Source organism: Osmerus mordax, chromosome 12, assembly GCF_038355195.1.
Source record: "Osmerus mordax isolate fOsmMor3 chromosome 12, fOsmMor3.pri, whole genome shotgun sequence".
Taxonomy (NCBI): Eukaryota; Metazoa; Chordata; class Actinopteri; order Osmeriformes; family Osmeridae; genus Osmerus; species Osmerus mordax.
The window spans coordinates 12,053,606-12,072,257 of record NC_090061.1 but is presented as its reverse complement, the minus strand read 5'-3'; the positions used below and the strand labels follow the sequence as shown (position 1 = coordinate 12,072,257).

The 18,652-nt window shown below is 44.6% G+C and overlaps 1 protein-coding gene across 1 annotated transcript in view; it reads right to left on the bottom strand.

Annotated features, from left to right (window-relative positions):
- The window catches only part of ctnna1 (catenin (cadherin-associated protein), alpha 1), an 81,186-nt gene that overhangs the window by 46,479 nt on the left and 16,055 nt on the right, over positions 1–18,652 (bottom strand).

Here is an 18,652-nt window from a genome sequence, read left to right as displayed (position 1 = left end):
GTTTGTGGAAAGGTTAATGTCCAATATGCTGCAGCACTCGCTTAGTTAAAAATGTCTGGATGTCTTCAGCTAGGACTTCAAGTGTGAATTTATCAAACCCTTATGTGCATACACTTACTCACCATCATTATGCATATCAAAGGCGCAAGATGACCTACAGATGGTCTCTCTTCAACTCTCAAATACCATCGACACTGTGACTGTGTAGTGTTCTCAACAACTTAACCTGCTTTATCATCATTTATGGATTCACAAAACTATATGCCAGGGGCCAACACACACACAAAAGCCAAGGTAAGAGATTCCTGGATATGAGAATGTGACAAGTGCAGGGGGAATAATGAACAACTTATACGCCTTTGCAGATACTGTTTCATACTGAAAATAAATCTTTCCCAGGAGTCCAGTGGGGGAGCAGCCTCGATGCAGCATAGACTCTAATCAGGTCTGACAGGCTCAAGATTGAACCAATTAAGGCCAGGCAAAAATAATCTAATATTCTGTCACCCACACCAGTGATCCAGCAAGATTTAGCCCGCACGGCCACTCAAAAACAAGAGCGGATAGAAACATCCTTTACACTCCCAACAAGAGCATACATCTCTATATCAGGATCCTATCTGATGTGACATCTGACTGACAATGTCTCTTTCAAGCAGAAAAAATGGGAACGCCACAATACGTTTCTACAGTAACCTAGCAAAGAGCAGGCAAGTTAAACTGTGGAGAATGTCCCCTGAGAGCGAATGCAGCTCCTGTGATAAGCAAACAGCGAGGCTGGGTCAGGACACATTGGTATGCAGCAGGGAGAGGATGTGCATTAGCATCCGACTAAAGCTGCCGCCGCTGCAGCTACGCAGCTCTTTGTGCTCAGTTTGGGGGTGGGGGGTAGGGGAAGAGAGAGAGAGAGAGGAGAGATAGAGAAAAAAGGGTAAAGGGGGAAATGATAGGACGGAGTGGAGCAAACGGGGTAAAAAATATCTTACCTAAGCAAATGGGCATTCTTTCAGGCCAGATAATGGTATTCCATGGAACCAAAATAAGCAACAAGGAAAGAAACGGGAATGACAAATACTGACTTGACTTCAATTACAGTGAGTTCAACCTCAACTTAGTATTAGCACTAAATTACTGCTACCCTGATCCAAATAACAATACCCTAGAGCCTCAACACAATAATGCAATGGGACTATTTGACATTTTATATTTTCTTCGTCTGGATTTGGCCGACATCGACAAGGCTAAAGACCCTTTTAAGTTGTTTATAAATCCTAAAGATGCTTTTGAATGAACAGTGCTTGGGAGAGGGATAAGGTTGCCAGAATCTACTTGATCGGTTAGAATGCAAGCTAAATGGAGGTGCTCCCTAGAGGGTGCGATGAAGTGCCATCTGTGAGGAGCAGGTTAGAACCTTACTAAATCATACTGTGGTGGAGATCTAGAATCTAATCATAGGTCTACTCATGGCATCATGTTGTCATCCAAGTTGCGAACCCATCAGGTGTTGGAGTTATTTACATACTCATTTCAGATTTTAAAACAGGCCCATCCAGATCTTTTCTAAAAGGCTTTACTTATCGAGACAGCAGGAGATAGCGATGGGAAAGCAGGGAAAGAGAGAGGTGAAGACATGCAGGAAATGGCCAGGGACATAATCGAACCCAAGTCCCGTGTTAAGGCCTTCAAGTCTCAGTGGTACGAGCTCTTAGCCGGTGAACCACCGGGTCGCCCACACTTCTAGAGCAATTCTCGTCTCTGAGAGGTGATGTAGCAGATCTTTACTGAGATATTTCAGGAGTTCAGGCTGAGTCATGGAAAATCATGAAAGTTTTTCAAAGTTAGACAGGACAGTTTTATAATAATTGGTATGGTTTGAAATCATGTGAAAGAAGTTTCAATGTTCCAAGATTCCAAAGCCATGTATCTCTACTTTGATGTCTCTGTTTTGTTTATGGCTAAGCGCTGCTTTTACTCTTGCCTTTCCAAAATGTCTTGCATGTTCCAAAAAAAAAAAAAACACAAAAAAAAACACACAAAAAAAAAAAGGTCAGTCGGAAATGAATTGAGTTGTACCTACTGTCGGTGCTCAGCAAACACAATGGAGAAGCCTTATTACTCAAGTAATAGCTAAGGGCAGGTAAAGGAGTGAATACATTTTTTTAAAGAAGTGTTGTTAAATGACATCTCACTGTTGAAGATACAGCTTGTTAAAAGTGATTGAAAATCCACAATTTGTAGTAATATTCATCCATTTGCACTTGGGCTCTTTGTCAACTGTTTTTTGGTTCCTCTTGTCATATTCTATTGCCCTGCTCCCCACTCTGCCTCTATACCATCTGAACTCACCCCCCACCCCCTTCCTTAAAACCTCTTTGTGCAAACTGAATGCTTTTCTCCTCCCTATTCCTTTTGTATTGTAATATGTAAATTTTCATATATGTATAGTGGGTAAGATGTGGCAAACTGAAAAGATCTTTTTTTCCTTAAAACATATATTTTTAAATAAAACTGGTTACAATTTATCCATGGTTCTGACTTTCCACTAATTGTTGGTTAACTTGATATTTGTATACCCAAGGGAGATCATATACCTTTTTTCTTAATATACTTGCACTTTCCAAGTGTGTACCAAGCTAAATAACATATGGCTTTGTTGAAGTATTAAGAGATTAACTTCTGATTGAAAACAAATTCATGCTTATTCCACACACACATATTTCTGTTCATACAACTTTGATCATCCTTCACATTGAGACTGGGACACGAGATGATTCATTGGGGTTTGGAACCATTCTTGTTACATGCCGAAAACAAGCGTCAACCATTAGACTAAAAGGGAAACTTGGGAACCACCTCAAGATACATTCAGGTCAGAATTATACATTTAGAAGTCCCCACAGAGATGGTAGACTTAAAAAGTCATTTATATGTTCATTTATTCAAATTCACCTTATCTAACCATCACTTCACTAAATGTGACCTAGAAGAGATCATTACTGTTACACTACAACTTTGGTTCTAATCTGCATTTTTCATTTCATAACATTGTTCAGCAGTGACATTATGGGAAAGGGGAGGGCTTATCAGAACATTTTCCAAGAGTAAATGCTTTGATATCATTCCAGCTTCAGCACTTCATGGCCATCTAAACCAAGATTACATGCTGCCTGAATAACTCCCATCAAATGATGGGACATTTGTAAGAGCGGCCTCAGGCCCTAGGGGTTCAACGGTGCTGTTGGAACCATGATAAACACACAATGATTGACACTGGTTGAAAATGATTATCTAAACCACTGAGTCATGATTTAAATGAAACAGAAATGGGAAGAGTTACCTCCCAGTTTTGCTGTAGGAATTCGTGTTCTATTTTTTGAGTGTTCTGGAACTAATAAGACCTTTCAGAATGTGCACATCTCATTGTGCCCGCATTCCGATGCAGGACACAAACATTCCACTAAGTGCAAAAGCCGGGGTAGATGTTAGGAGGTTGTTGAAGCAATACACAGCCAAAAAAAACACAGCTGCTAGCAAATACTTTAGCTTACAATCTCGACAGTGAACATCCATAAACCATGGTGAACAATCTGTGTTCAATGTGGCATCTCATATCACCGACAAGGACAAAAGCTTCGACAATCCCATTTCTTCAGATGAAGGGAAAATTTGACTCTAGAGAAATTACACTGCTCAGTGACTTGGAGCCACAAAATACATTCAATGCCTTTTGATTTAGGCTTTTTACTTTTTTACCCATAAGTCTCTTGGTAAGTCTTACCTGGGTGTCACTGCAGTGCACCTGACATTAACAGCGTAATGCCACACAATTAAAAGGGGAGTGAGTAATTGCTTTACCGCTGCATTGGACATGGTCAGTGGTGACCTAAAGTAAGCGAAAACAGATGCACTGCCTGTGGGGATGCTCTCAAGGGAGGAAAATGAAGAAGAAAGAATGCGGCTAAAAACTGCAATATTTATGGAGAAATCCTGAACACCCGCTCAATCACTCTCACCACAGCTATTCAACGTAAACCTTTGTTTTTAATTTGGTTGGTGTCCTCATGTCAGTGTGTGTCCTTTCCGAGCTAAACAAAAACGAGAGACGGCTGTGGCTTTAGCGAGCTCAGAGATGATAAGATTGATCTTTATCTTTCAATTGCTTTTTTTTCTCCTCTGGACTGTCATAAATAATCTTTCCAATTAAGAGCCAGGGTCACGTCCACTAAAAGGGCTGCAGAGGCACTTACGTGAGCAGTGGCACCGTTACTTCCGGGATGAAAAGTAGAGACTTTTTATGCTTACTCGCTCCGTTCCCAATGTTAATTAAGCTCTTTTGTCAACACAGGCAGATGAAAGTTTCTTTTTCTTGGTGTTTTTTTCATGTGTCTTTGATAAGTGGCCTGAGGCTTGTGCTGAGGGACAGGGGAATGATGGACCCCGATTTTCCCCAAGTGCTCCTTCAATATCAGCTGAATTAAAGGCAGTGGCTGTTCCTTTCATTAGCCTGCATAGGGTAGCCATCCTTCACTCTCACTGATCAAAGCCTTTGATAAAAGGATGATGGTGAGGGTAGCGACAACTCAAAACGCAAGAGATAAGAAAAAAAGGAGATATTGAAGTGAAGCTAGCTACCCACCAGCTAGAAGATCACCTATTAGTTTGTTTGGTACTAAAATGTCACGACATTTGCCAAGCACTTGTTTTCCAATGTGTAACTACAAAATGGAAAAGCATAACACAACACGAAAATAACTTGTGTTGCGTTTTCATTCCATCAAGAGCAGTGAAATTGGTCGAAAATTATCCTTATTCCAACAGTCGAGGACAACTTACACAGGAGACGGAGAAAACATATTTTGTTGATTCTGATATTCATGGACCCCAAGAGTAGTATGTATGTGACCAATCTGTCAATCTATGAGATCAAGAAAGTCCTTTCCAGGCATCACTTTCCCAAAGACCATGTTGAGTCAGTTATGGGTACATATTAAACTCCCACTGAAGGGAGACCATGACTCTACAAGAGCTTTTGTAATGGAATGATATGCCGTACTGTCCCGTTTGTCTCCTGTTGCCAAGGAAACAGCATTCAGGCCAATCCAGAATCATGTTCACTTGCCATTACGGGTGTGTCTGAAAAAGCTGTTCATTGTTACTGCTATGGCCAAGACTATGTTTAAATGTGCGTTACCATTTATGTTGGCCGATCTTCTACCTAGATGCATAACTCCACAGGGGATCAATATGAGATATCAAGATTTCTTCAAGAAGACGCTCTCAGCCAATTCAATCCATTAGCAGACGAAAGGTTCTCAATACTTGTCCTCCATAAAAAATATTTCTATTCTCCCCCTCCTTGTGTTATAATTAAAACTCTGACTTTGAGAAGCTATTAAATCTGCTCACTGTGTAATAGCATCAATCCTGTGAGTGTTGCAGAATGATTATCAATTCTTAACAAATATTCCTCAGCGTTTTAAGGGTTTCTGAGCTGTGAATACACTGTGATTTGGGTATTGTTTAGTAAGAGGCAAACCCCAGTTCAATTATGATAACAGACACTTATTCAGGGGTAAACATCAGTAACTTGACGAATGTCCACTCCTGCCCTGTAACCAATGAAGCAAGACTGTCTTAATGCTCACCAATGATGGCACACACTGGATGTGATCTATAGCGGCATGTTACATTTCCATATGGGGCCTATAATGTCTCAAAGATAAATACAGCCCGACCATTACAACCCAGCCACCAGCATGCATCACAGTTGGAAGGGAAACCCAATTAAAAAGTTAACCTCCAGACAGACATGTTTCAGGAGGAGCGAGGCTTTTCTGAAGGCAATTTATTTGGACCCGTCAGAAGCAACAAAGCGGAGGCGAACAGAGCATGCGATAAATCTGAGGGCCTCCACGGCCGCCCACCTGTAACATGTCTATTTGAATTGCTCTATTTTTGTGATCAGGCAAATGGGAGGCAAGACAGGCCAATAAAGCAGCAGTCTGTAGCCAGGCAGGGAATGCACTGAACTGATGAGTCTCACTTTGGGTCCCGACCATCCGACAGGGTTCAAGGACTCAAGGGCCAAGCATGCCTCGGGTATTCATTATGAGGCCTCCAATAAATCTCGAAAATGCTTACTAGGAAGGACATATTGATCTGGGCACTCATCAGCAAATACCTCCCTAATGTATTTACTGCCTAACACATTTAAAGCCATTTTTCACTGGGTCATTGGTGGATCCAAAAAGCACAGCACCTTGGGATGGGCCAGAGTAAGATCAATTAGGGAGACCCTGGACAACAGGGGAACAATACCAATGACTGCAGTGTCTGTTCCTGTAGGGGACAAATGCCCCAGTGATGCCACCTTGTGTTTGATGTTAGAGCCATGAAGCATGTCTCGTCTTTTCTAATACGCTTTATAAGGACACAAAGAAAGTCAATCGCCGTGCAGATCCGTTGCAAGTCCAGAGCAACCTTGAGAAATTAGCATACAGACAATGATGATGCAGCAATGAAAGTGATCTTAATGGAAAGCTGCCCATGCAATGACACCTAGGCAACCCAATTTCCAGAAAACAAAAACACTTCTGCTTTTTAGTGTAGTCTCAGACAAGGCATCTTACCAAAACAAAAACCGCCCTAATGATATTTCATGTAAACGCTAGCCTACTACTATCAATTACTGCCCGGTGTGTGTGTGTGTGTGTGTGTGTGTGTGGGGGGGGGGGCTGTCTTTGCATAACACATCGCAGTTACTAACAGAACACCTGTGAAGGGCGAGTGTCTCCAAATATCACGCTGGCTACAAAAACAAAGTCATGGTCCATCATCTATTTACCGGTTTCCAACGGAGAGTGTGAGAGAGGGAGAGTGTGCCAGATTTGGCAGGGAGCATCCATCTTTCACGCGGCAATCCGTCGCCAGTGTCAATTCCACACCAGCAGCTTGGGAACCGCTGAGCACTTAATAAACAATGGGTAATATTTGTCTCCGTCTCCCTAACCTGAAGTGTAGCGAGAAACAGGCATGTTGCGAGGCCACTCCAGACACACAACAAGTTGGGAGGGTCTGGGCATAATTGAAGAGCCTGAGCCCGGCATTCCAGGGCTAGGGAGAATCAATCTCATAATCGGGGAGGTGACAAATGACTTCTTTGATTTATTAAGCATGTTAACTGAAAATCTACATCCGCTCCCAGGCATATCCATTACCTGGGGACAGAGCCGTAGTTACCCTGGCAGGGAACCTATAAGTCATATTCGGTAACCATAGACACAACCTCATACGCATGCTTACATATGACCCTTTGACCTACTCCATCAAATGGGGGTGAGGGTTATCAGATGTTGCCATGACACCAATCAAAAGTGACTTGATTAAAAAAATTCTCTAACTAGAGTGAGACATTATGTACGTGAATAGGCTGTGAATCTATCAAGACATGGCCCTTTGCTCCACAACACATTACAATTCTAACCATGCCCTTCGCTGCAAAAGGATTCAGGTACAACCTCTTCTCATCTCAAATTCTGGAGCTGGTGTTCTTCAAGTTGGGTGTCATCCAACTGCATTGGCACCACCTGAATTGCTCCTATGCCAATCATAGCACTATGCATGGTGAAGTAGAAAATTGCACCATTTGTTTTGACATTTCTGCAAACCACTTCCTTCCACACAATTTGATCTGTAAAATAACCCCACTCGTGTCCCTTACTTTCTACGTACTACATCAAGGAAATGACTCCAGAACAGAAATAAGACTGACACTGACAGCATACCACCCCTAACTTGAAGCGACTGACAAAATGGAAGGCCAATTTCAATAATTCTGTGGCTTGAGTGACAACCGACAGTGACGGTCGGTCAATCAGAAAAGGGGATGAATTGCTGTCCAGAACAGAGCCCGGTTCATCTGAACAAAGATCAAGAACTTTTAACGACACGTGATGGCCTGGTGCATTCTGGAGTATGCTAGCATTCACAGCCATGGGACAAGCCCTTTGTATACTGAATCTTCGCATCACTACCACATTAAACTGTTTCAATGAGAAACCAAGACTTGAGTGTGGGAGCCATTTCAATATTAAAAAGCCAAAGACAAAATAATGGAAGCTTTCAAATAGGTCTGGGGGAGAGTTCAATTGTAAGTAGTGGATGTGTAGGCTGTGATGACCATGCTCTAAAGTAAGAGACCAAAAGCAAATGTGATGTGGGTGTATAATCTAGATCTCCAGTGAATGCCTTAGCCACATTTAAGTGGTACTTTGTAAACCAGCATGGCTGAAGGAGACTTGAACTGTGTTAACGAGGCACCTTGAAGAAAAAAACCATCAGACCAGAGAATGTCTGGGCGTCGACCTGCAGGATCTGGTAAGGTAAGCTCCACTCAATCAGCAATAGAAAAGCATGAACAGGCCATTAATTTTTAATGTGCCATTTACAAAACAATCCTATGGAGGCAACACTGTTAAACGTCCAATAAAACACGAGGTAAAAAGATGCACTTTTGGTTCCTTAGGACGAGAAAGAGAATTAAACATTGTTGTGCTTGCACAACAATTCCAGTCTGAGTTTAATAGCCGAAGGCCAATCCAAGTCCCTTTCTTGACAAGATGATACTGATATAACGGCCCAAGGCCTGTCTGCTTTGAGGCTATTTCAATTCCTTCCAAAAGCTTCTGAACGACAAGCTTTCCAATGAAAAGGAAGTGGATGTCTCCATTAAGACTCCATGGTGCTCTTACTCCATTTCCCCATGGCCTAGCTGACCCAAAGTTTGCCATGATGTGATTGTGAACGTAAAGATCATATTTAATACTGTGAAGGTCCCCAATGAGCTTAGTGTCCCTAAACACACTGCAAAGTCACAGCGTGCCTTCTGCTGGAAACCAATTTTGGTCACAAAAAGTTGTGAAACGGCAGCCAACACCATTAAACATGAAAGCTAGATTTACCAGCCTTTAGTGAGAATCGTATATGACCTTGTATAATATTTCCTTGGTTCCCCGCCATATACTTTCAAAGCATGAAATTAGATTCCAAAAAGGCTTGTCACCCTTAGATTGTACTTGGTGCCCCAGACCCAATCAATGCTATCTAGTTTTAATTATATTTGCTCACCTAGATCAAAGATGGATCAATGAAGCCAGAGTAGCATCTAAAGCTCCAGCAGGCTATTGATTTCTGTTTACAAATTGTTCAAAGGCTTTCTGTAAGGGAGTCGTGTAATGTGCACTTGTACTCAGCCTTTGTTTCATGACTTGGCCAATACACTCATCTGTAGATCCGATTCGTTTCTTAGAGACAACATTTAATTTCAGGACACAGCTATCAATTTAGTCCTATTCTACTCCAACACACAAACACGGGGGGGGGGCTAAGCCAGTGTAGTCAAAACTGAATGTTAGACGACCAAATATAGCCATGTTCCTTTGGATTCCATTACATATTTAAATTAAACCCAACCAAATATTTAATACAAACCAAAGACTTACCCCAAAGCTAAACAGAACGATTTTTCCATACATTTTAATTTACTTTAACTTAAGTCTTTACATCAATTCGAGCATAACTGTGCAATTCAACAACAAAAAAACATGGCAAAATTGCTAAATGAATTAGGTCATACATTACTGTGTCTGGAGCATAATACAAAAGCGGAACAAAAGAGAATATTTACTCACAAGGCTGAGTGCCGGCCCTGACGTTTTAATGAGGGAGGCCCATGCACTGGCAAGAAACAAGTATAAACCAACCAGATAAATCACTTCAATTCAGGAGCCCTGGTGTATTTTGTGACAGCACCCAGCACAATTCATGTTCCATTTTAACTAATTTAAATATTTGTTTGGGGGGGTTCAGAAGCAATTAATCTTGGCCTAACCTCATTCATCCGTTAGGAGCCGATTTATTCCTTTCCTCTGGATATTTATTAAATGCAATTACATGATGTTTCAGGAGGAAACATTATGCAAATTCCCTAGGCCATCTTTCCAAGATCAGGAGAATTTTCCATAGCCTAATGATCTGCTGAGCGCATCTTATCCTGTCATTTGTGCATGCAGTTGGATCAGTCACTATGGCCATGTTCACACTGCAGCTGAACGGGGCCCCTGACATCCTGGATGTATTTGGCTTCAGTAAAGACATTGACGTCACGATGCCACCACTCCTGGGCTCTGTTCACACACACCTCTGACTTGAACAAGCAGCCACTCCTCATCAAACATGTGGATCTCCTCTTACCCGTCTTCTGTTACCAGCTCACACAGTCGCTGGCTTCCCCAGAACATGACTTTATAAAGAAATGCTTGAAAACATACTTCACTGACCTCCATGTTTAACAGGTGTGAGAGCGTCCTGCATGTGAGGTTGTTGTTCTTGTTCTTTTGCGCACGCGGGGCAGTTCAGGACCGCAACCAGTTGCCACTGGAATCTGAACTGCAACGTGAGTAGCCCTCGCCAAAAAAAAAAATCTGATCTGATAAATACATCGGAATTGAGCATGAAGGCTCGCGCAGTGTGAACGTAGATTGACTTTCGAAAGAAATGTCTCAAAATTATTCTTCCTAGTGTTGCTTACAAAAATATTTTAGATGAGCTGGATGCACACCTAAGTGAAAGGACCTGGGACTCGAGTGAAACAATTGGTTTTAATGCGATAGCGGTTATACGAGTAGCTTTCAGGGGTTATTTTGAGGCCCTCCCTCGCAACGTACCGATAATGAAATTACAGCCCATCCAGATCCCAGTGTTTTACTGTCATCTGTGCATCCCTGTAGGTCAAGCAATCTGGATTGGAGTGCTGAAAGAACAATTCAGCCCCGAATGCAATCTGATGCTCCACATAGTAAGTATGTGCTAAACACATTTAGCCTTCACAGGTCCAAAAAGCCATTCCTATTCCAATCGGCTACTGTCCTTGAGGGGAGAACATTATTTGGGGGATAAATAAAGGACATTTACTTATGAAGTACTTTCATTGCCGTGTATTTGCTTAATGCCATTATTACGGGTATAGCCATTGTTCCTACTCTCCTTCATGTCACGTTATTCCTCTCATGTTGAGCTTGAAGTAATTTCCTGTTTGTCAAGGTCAGGGACATGAACCAACCACACACATCTGTGGAACATAAAGGAACTGTGTGTCTGCTCTGAACCAGGCTTAGATGTGGCCAGTCTCACAGCGAGGTCTTCACGCCGACATTCATCACAGATCAATTCACAAATACCCATCACCTTGGAAGCCAATGCAATTCTCCTACCAAAAACACCCGGTACAAAAATGACCAGACTGCAGAATTAGAGCCTGACTTTCATGTCAATGTCCAACCAATGGTAAAAACCAATGTGACTTGTGCGAAATGAAGGTCACTAACATTAAAATCATGGCTTTCTAAGAGAGGTAGAAAAATCGGCCTTTGTTAATCAATATCTGAAGCCCATCCATCTCTTCTGACATTCTTGGTGAAACTGCATTTCAAGGCGTGACATTAATTAAAAGAACTAGTGGTAGGGAGGCAAATGAACTCTTAGCAGGGTAGAGCAGATACTACAGATGTAGCTGGGCCAGTGACCAGGCTGATAGGACATGGCAATTATTGTAGACATGGGCTTAAGAAAACCATGACAGAAACACGACAGACTGCAGCGTGTTAACTTGAACAAAACCATGTTCGAGCACCAACTGAGCGAGTACAGCCGGCATCAATTGGATAAGCAATGAGCCAAAAAGGAAAACAAAGCTAAAAAATCTATTCACCTCGCATCAAGAAACCGGAGGTGACATTTGCACTGGGGCGCTGGCAACAAGCGATCCGCCACGCTCTGGAAAAAGTGAATTACTCCCCAAATGAATATAAAGTTACTTTCATTTTGGTCCAATCGATGCGAGAACTCTGCCATCTTTCTTGATATAACCTTTTGTCAGAGATGCACTTAATGTCTCACTCCAGGCCTGTGTGTGCCAACTGAGTAGCAGTTACTGACCTTCAGTCATTTCAAGTCAGCTTAAAAAGGAAAGAGAGAAGCAACACATTGACAAATTATCTGAGGATTTTACCATCCAACCTTTCAAAAGATATTCCGTCCAGGCCAATGGAACCACTCCTAAGAGCGGTCTCAAGGACATTCTCCTCTATAATTTATTTCACACTACCACCACTTGTACCTTCCTTTTTCTCATGTCTGATACAAGCCAATATAATGTTCTCAGCAGTGGGGCTGGGCGAAATGTCAGTGGATGTTCCAATGACACACAGGAAATAGAGTTTGGAAACGGGTTCACACTGTGGACAGCGGCAGGTTACCAACACACGAGCAGCGAATCATTAGAGGGCTTATGTGCGACGGCATTCACAGGCAAACAATAATATAGCGACCCCAATGGATATCCTGAGATCTTGTCTCTTTCGTCTGAACAAATGAAAAGTTCGGGGATGCCGGGAGGATATTGAACGGCTGAGGATATGCAGCTTACAAACTGAAAAGAGCAAATAATTCATTCTCCAGATCAGGCTTTGGATTTTTTTTTTTTTTAAAGAACCTATTTTGGCTGCAGTGGAAGATGTCTTGGATGTTGACTGGCATTCTTGTATACAATGTTGAACTGCAGCCTAAACAACTCCCGACAGTCAACAGTTACAAGTGATTGCAGTGGGGGAAGGAGGAAGGGGGAGAATGCCCTTCTGCTCCAAGCACAAAAGACATGCTCTTGCATGATGAGAAAACTGTTTTGTACCATTTTGTGAAGGGCAGTACGGCTTAACGCTATTCAGGCAAGATATTCTTAAGAGATGTTCAGGTACCAGAGAGTTCATTACGCTTGGTGAATAAAAAATGACACCCAAAATATCCTTCAAGTGAATGGGAAATTACATTTTTAAACACGCTTTCATATATCAAAAGGGTTCAATGGGCCCTAATAGGAAACGCCAGTCACTCAGAGAACGCTAGCTTCAGGCCCCGCGCGGAAACACCATTCAGACACCTGCGGTACGGAAGACACCGTCTCATACGTCAACAAAACAAATGGCTGGGATCTCTTCCCTGTTCCCCGCTCTTTAGCAGGGAGCATTCCTCCTCTCTGCCTGGCAGCAGTCCTGCTCCTGGTGACGGGGGCGCAGCAGAGCGACAGCCTATAAATCTCAGCAGTGCTGCGCGGCGACCCTTTCCAACCACGCATATCATCAGCCACTCAGTAAATTTCAATAAGGTCAGACCCAGAGACAATAACTACCAAGAGCTCCCAAATGCCACACAGGAAGCAGTGCTGACAGTGTGAAAGTTTGTCATCCGTTCGATAAATAACCCCCCGACCTCTCTGGCTTAATTCGTTCGTTTGGAATGAGGGTGTCCCTGCGGTGCCCCCCTCAGTGGAGGTTGCCATCCCATCACTGGTATCATCAGGTCGATCAGTTTGTTGCAACTAATATATATATATATACATATTTATTTATTTTTATACCATTTGTGGATTCTATTTTAGTAAAGGTAGTTGACATGAAATGAACTCCAGTCTCGAACTTGCCCTCCGAGATGAAGTTGGAAAAAGACAATAAAATAAATTCAGAGAGGAGGAGGGGGGGTGGACTAATGAGAAAGCTGAGCTCCCACACCACATCTGCTCCTGCGTGTACACGAGGGTAGTTCAAGAAAAGAACACAAAAAAACAACATGGGAGCCAGGACAAACACAAAGTCTGTTTGGCTGCAGGGCAAGTTGCATACTCCATTAATCAGCGTATAAGCCAGGCCTGTGTGACATGACATCTTTGTTCCTCACACTATGCCACGCCAAAGAGACAAATACCATGTAACACGTCACCTTCAAATATTGATGCGCAGAGGCATACATGTGAACCGCAACACGCGAGGAACTCACAGAACTCACCGGAGACAAACACGACGCAGCTAATAAAACACACCAAAGTCCCCCGCCATCTATATTGTATCCGTTTGTTCGTTCCTCTTTAGTAGGCCGGGGGGGGGGGGGGGGGGGGGGGGGGCCCAGACAGGCGCTGCTGTTATTAATGACCCAGGTTCGGCAGACGAAACATTCCTTTCCTGTATAATTACAGCGGCAGAGGTGGCCGTAGCTCATCTACCTGCCACCAGAGCCAATCAAAAAGGCAAGACTTCAACAGCAAGAGATCAAGGAGCAGGTCTGGGAAAAGCCTTGTGACAGCTCCGTTAGTGACAGCGCCGTGTTTTATAGGGGGCTGTAAATACACAGAGAGCCCGGGGGACATTAAATCTTTTCCTTGATACATTGTGTGTGGTGTAATTTGTTTTAATCATGCATACAGATGAGATTACAACTAGACAAATTGAACCGTTTTCACTTTTGTTTCACGTTGTGTCCTTTGAACCTTCTACCACTGAACAAAATCGGGGGGAGGGGGGATGAAATGTAATTTTAAAAAATATATACGATTACGATTATTTTTAGTTTTTTTTTCATGACCATGATATGACCTTTGAAATAATCTCCCCCTTGGAAGTAGGTGATCCAATTCCGCTTTTGTCAAATGGCCAAAGTCAACTGAATCAGACACCCATCTGTGTTACTGGATTGGCTGTGTGGAAGGGACACCTGTCAGTTACAATGGAAATCTAGTACCTCAGTCTTGGATTATAGCAAGGGATGTAAACATAAAAACTGATGATACTTTCAGGTAGAAAGAGTAGATTTATACACACACGCATAATGTGTATACACACACAATATAAAAATGTGCTTCCGGTGAGAAATGATTACGTGTGCAGGGAGAATCAGGGATGAAACAAGACATGTGCGTCAGTCACTGCAGACGCCCAAGGCAAAATTGAGAGAGGAGAGCGAGGGACCTTGGAGAAGAAAAATAGAGACGGGGCTAGAGAGGGAGCGCGGAGAAGGTGTGTGAGTGAGTGAGTGAGTGAGAGAGAGAGAGAGAGAGATAGAGAGGGAGAGAGAGAGAGAGCTGTCAAAGCAGCAGGTAAAGGAGAGAGAGAGAACAGTGTGGGAGATGGCTGACTGTAGGAGACATGAAGAGAAGAGAGAGGCACTTGTGAACAGATGCCGATGCTGAGGAAGAGAGGGAGGAGCTAAGGGACACTCAGTCCCCGTCTTCATCAAGTTGGGAGAGAGTTACGCTGAGCAGATGCACTCGCTCAAACCAGATCTCGGGGCTCATGTAAGATTTTTTAGTTGAAGGCATTTAAATGTCAGTGGTTGAGAATGTCAGAGTCTGTCAGCGTCAGCGCGTCGCTGTGCGCACACATCCCGCAGACAGGGGTGATCTGAACTGCATTATTAATCAAATGTGGCAGAGGTGGTTCGCCTCAACATGCGTGTGCCATGTGAAACTGTCACGCCAACGCAGAATAATTAAGGTCACGCTTTCCGCAGCAGTGTTGCGACTGAGCCGCCCACCCTTGACACTGGCTCAGAGGACTGCGTTAAGTCTTACTTGATTACCGTCTTAAAACTCAACAGCACCAACCCCTCTGAGCGCTTAAGGATCTAGCCCGTACTTATTCAGGAAGACAACTACCTCCTCCATAGATAACATTATTACATGCCTACGCAGCTATGTTAGTCAGGTGTTGGCCAAACCAGGCACAGTAGTCATAACCACACAATTAAACTAAAATGTCATGTCAAAAGAAATAGGCCCTGCCACCACTCAAAAGCTCCCAGGAGAGCAGCAGCAGCAGCTGCCGTCACCAGTCCCCAGTAACGCTCTGCAGTCCAGCCACCGAGAGAAGAGAGAAGACAATCAGCGCTGCTGCCACACTAGACAAACTAGTCCCATTCATCTACCGCCCGGTGGACGCTAACCTCAGAGCGTGCGGTAAAGGGCCGGGATGGGAGGAGGTTAACGTCTCTTCCTGGCAGCAGTTAGGTTCCGTGTTGGAGCTGCCGTCTCCGGTCACGCTGAGGAAGGGCAGGCCCCTGGGCAGGACGCAGCCTAGATTCCTACCTCTGGTCAAGCACGCAATACACAGACCCAGACTGTGGGTCGGGATTGTCGTTGACCCACACCTGCACTGTTCGTGACCTGGAGCCGGGACGGGTACTAGGTAGGAAAAGCGTTCTCACAAAGCGAGTGTCTTTCGTAGGAAAACTGAAATGACTGAGTTTGGGCAAAGCCGAGGGCTTAAGGGCCACCTGTGATTCACCAAGGAATGGTGGAATGGCATTGGCAGGGACGAAAGGAACACTTACAAATGGAGAAAAGAGGGAAGCAGAGGGGGGAAAGCTGGGAAATAAAAGAATGGGTTTAGGAATCAGTCCAACATCCTCAGCTGTGACTAGAGTCCCATATGCTGGAATGGCAACATGTCTCTCCAGCGAGTCGGGGCTGGAATCAAGTCATTTCTCCCCTCCAATCAAAACTTCCCATCAACCCCCAAACTGAACGCGCAAACCTGGATAACAGGGATCAACGCGTGGCAACAGATGTAGCCCGACAGCTTTTCTAGTTTTTCTGTTCTCTCACACAGAACAGGCCTGACAGGATATGGAGGCTGAATGAGCTGTGATACTAACACTACATTAGCAGGAGGCCAGGGCGAGCTGTGATACTAACACTACTCCAGCCGAGGGTTAGGGGTGGTGTGGAGTGTGTTTAGCCTGTCAGGCATCAGTAACTGAGAAGCACTTCAAAGACAGTTGACCGCCGGTTAAAAACATCATGTGAAAGCACACCAGCCCTCTGCACACCGGAAAAAAAGACACACACAAACACGCCTATCTGTTCGGATACTAAGGCTACGGTGGCGCCGGCGGGCGAGCGTCAAACACAGAGATAATGTCCCGCGTCCCGTTTCCTTCATCTGACCGGCTGAGCAGCCAAACCCCTGTCATGTCTGCTCACCGTCGTCGTGGTGACGGGCCCCCATGTCCGTCAGAAATCCTGCGTTTGCTTGACGAGCTACACGGGCCCGGTGCGGAGGGGCCAAGTCAAGTAGAAAATGCGATCTGATGCGGCCCAGAGTCAATGCTCGGATGACTCGGGCCTTAAAATAAACTGCCAGCCCTCTGGGTGCACTGCGAGGGCAACCCAGGACGTCTGGGTCGAAGCCAGGGCTGGACTGAGATGGGCAATAAGAGGGCCTGACAGACATAAGTCTTCATATCACTCATCCGGTCACAACAGAAGAGCAATGCCTCTGTGCCCAGGTCACTTTGTAGCGCCTGCCACGCCGTATTACACTCCTAGGTGATGAATCACTTCAGGCATATAATAAACTATGTGATGGTTACATATGGGGGGGGGGGGGGATAAATATGTGCTTCGTTTCAAACAGTCAATATGCGATAAAGAGAGGCTGCGTGTGTTCCATTTCCAGATGTCTTCCCAAAGAGAGGCGCCTTCCAGTTGTTGGAAACATGACCCGTCCATCTGCCTTCAGCGAAGCAGAAGGTACTTGGGGGCTTGAATGAGGTGGTCTTCTCTCTCGGCACAGCACGATGCATCACTTGAATGGCACTTCCATGACAGTGGCACTACGATGCGGGATGATGACAGTGGCTTGGCAACCGGAGCCAACGCTGTGGAGCCACGCCAGGCGCTAAACAGAGTCCCCAACGGCAACCATGGAAACCAACCTGGCAAACCCGGGTATGAGATCGTTGCGTTTTGCATTCGGAGACGAGGGGTGGGGTTTGGGGGGGTGGCGTGAGCGTGTGAGCGCAAGCGTTCATGCGTGTCCGAGACGTAGGCATTGGGGGGGGGGGGGGGGGGGGGGTGGCTCTACAAGTTCAGGATGTTGAAACCCCACATAAGGAGGACGAGGCAGCTGAGGGAAAGCGTAAAGGGGAGGGGGAAATAAGTTTAAGTTTTAAGTGCAGCGGCTTTGCCGCAGCGATAAAATTTCTCTGGCTGGCTGGCGCTCTCATTGTCTGGCATCAAACGAACAAAGCAATTCCAGAGTTAAAATGAAAGGGGGGAGAGTGGAGGGCTGGTTAAAACACAGATGTCACAGGCAGAGAGAGAGGAAGAGGGGAGAGAGTAAGAGGGGAGAGAGAAAGCTATTGAGAGACTGGAGGTAAACATAATTACACAGACATGACAGGGAGGACACATGAAGGCAGACGGAACAGAGACAGATGGGAGGAGAGAACAGGACACAGAGAGAGAGAGAGAGAGAGAGAGAGAGAGAGAGAGAGAGAGAGAGAGAGACAGAGAGAGAACAGTGTGAGAGCGACAGACAGGCAGAGAACGAGAGGCAGACAGACAAAAAGCGGGAAAGTGTGTAGACACGCACAGAAAGAGAGAAGCAGGCAGAAAGAGAGAGAGAGAGAGAGAGGGAGGGAGGGAGAGAGCTAGAACAGAGAGCGAGACACACTCCCGTATCTGGACACTGTGACAGTGCCAAGGTACATTGCTCGTCCATGTACACCAGCCCCTGCCTCTGACAACAGGCTGTGCTTTACTGGCAAGCCTCCCTGGGGGAGACGGTGGCAGGCAGACATTCTAACTTCTCATTATGGAAATACCCAGAGAAGTACTGGATACATTGCCTTTCACGCCCTCTGACAGCTTAAATGATTCCAACGTCTTATTTAAAAGGATTAGCTGGGATTTCTACAGTGATTACATGTGCACTTGAGCCGGTAGAAAACAAATCAATTCTGATCAGGTAAAAGAACTGAACAAGCA